We start from the raw sequence: 2,011 nt of genomic DNA, 5'->3' as shown, positions 1-2,011 counted from the left end.
TAGAGTGCAGTGGTGTGATCTTCACTCATTCCTGGGCTCAAGGGATCCTCCCACCTCAGCCTCCCAAGTAGTTGGGACCACAGGCATGCATCACCAGGCCTGGCTAATTTTTGTACTTTTTGTAGAGACGGAGTTTCACCATGCTGCCCAGGCTGGTCTCTAATTCTTGGGCTCAAGCAATCCGCCCACCTCAGCCTCAAAGTGCTAGGATTACAGGCATGAGCCACCACGCCCGGCCCTCTCAAATGTCTTTATCAGCAGAGGCAGAGGCAAAGAAGAAGTCTCACTCATTCACAAATCACACACAAAAAAGTTTGTCACCTTAAGAGGGATAGACAGTGGAAGGTCTCCTATGTGGGTTCTGAGGTCATTCAGTCTATGTTCAAATCCAGCCCCTCCACTTATGACCTGGGGCCCTTGGGGCAAGTTTCTTAATTCTTCTGAGGTCTATAAAAGTGGACCATCCAAGGCGCAGTAGGAGATCACCAACCGCAGCCGGGCTGAGGCTGAGAGCATGTACCAGATCAAGTATGAGGAGCTGCAGACGCTGCAGGAGATGACCTGCGTTGTACAAAGACTGAGGTCTCCGAGATGAACCGGAACATCAGCCAGCTCCAGGCTGAGATTGAGGGCCTCAAAGGACAGAGGGCTTCCCTGGAGGCTGCCATTGCAGATGCCGAGCAGTGTGGGGAGCTGGCCATTAAGGATGCCAACAGCAAGCTGCCTGAGCTGGAGGCCGCCCTGCAGCGGGCCAAGCAGGACATAGCGCACAGCTGGATGAGTACCAGGAGCTGATGAATGTCAGGCTGGCCCTGGACACCGAGATCACCACCTACAGGAAGCTGCTGGAGGGCGAGGAGAGCCGGCTGGAGTCTGGGATGCAGAACATGAGTATCCATACGAAGACCACCAGTGGCTATGCAGGTGGTCTGAGCTTGGCCTATGGGGACCTTACAAGCCCTTGGCCTCAGCTACAGCCTGGGCTCCAGCTCCTTCAGCCACACTAGCTCCACCAGGGCCGTGGTTGTGAAGAAGATCAAGACCCACAATGGGAAGCTAGTGTCTGAGTCCTCTGACATCCTGCCCAAGTGAACAGCTGCGGCAACCCCTCCCAGCTTGCCCCTCCTGCGGCTGCCCCAGAGCCCAGGAGGGAGGCCACTGTGCAGGGGAACACAGGGAATGGGAGACCCACCTGAGGCTCAGCCCTAGCCCTCAGCCCACCCGCAGGGGAGTTTACTGCCTGGGGCACCCTCTTTGCCCATATCTCCAGTTACAAAATAATTCAGTCTTTTTTTTTTTTTTCCCCCTAAAATAAAACTTCAGCTAGCTCTACCAACTTTAAAAAAAAAAAAAAAAGTGGACCATCATCATAAGGTTGTAAGATTTTAATCATGTGATGCTCAACAATGCTTGTATATCACATGTGCATGGTGTTCATAAATGTTAATTGTTAACAAATTATACTGTCATCATTATTTTTACAAAGCAGGAAAGCTTCGTTTGACCTGTGCCATTAGCATTTTTTTTCTCATTAGAACATTTATCATTAAAGGGCCAGGGTGGTACTATCATTTCTTTTTGTTTGGCTTCTGAAGCCTGAATTTGTGTCTGTGCTTTCCTCTCAGATACTGTGCTCATACCCACGGCTACTCAGACCGTTCCTGGGGGTGGTTTGATTTGCTTCCTAGGGTCATGAAGACCTGACAGCATATGAGGCACTGGTCCCCTTTTCTGGTCTTGCTGCAGGCCACATTACTTTTCTGAAGCTCTGAGTGTCTATTCTAGGCCAGGTTCCACGCTGGCCCTAAGTCCTGACTGTGCTTTCTGGGAGCTGTACTCTGGCTACTCATACCACATTCCATGGTCTCCCCAAAGCTCCAGAGGCTTTACAGTCGGTTCTGCTTTTCAAGGGCTTTGAGGAAAATGTTCAATAAGATTATTAAACCACATGAGCAGATACTACTTGAGAAACTGTAGCCTACACGGTACTGGGCTAGGTGGTGGGAACACA

At 50.7% G+C, this 2,011-nt stretch overlaps 1 pseudogene; it reads left to right on the top strand.

Annotated features, from left to right (window-relative positions):
* The first annotated feature begins 208 nt into the window (after positions 1-208).
* LOC110740824 lies at positions 209-1,304 on the top strand (annotated as a pseudogene).
* Positions 1,305-2,011: the final 707 nt, after the last annotated feature.

The sequence above is a fragment of the Papio anubis genome, chromosome 10 (genome assembly GCF_008728515.1).
Source record: "Papio anubis isolate 15944 chromosome 10, Panubis1.0, whole genome shotgun sequence".
Lineage (NCBI taxonomy): Eukaryota > Metazoa > Chordata > Mammalia > Primates > Cercopithecidae > Papio > Papio anubis.
This window is presented reverse-complemented; position numbering and strand designations above follow the sequence as displayed.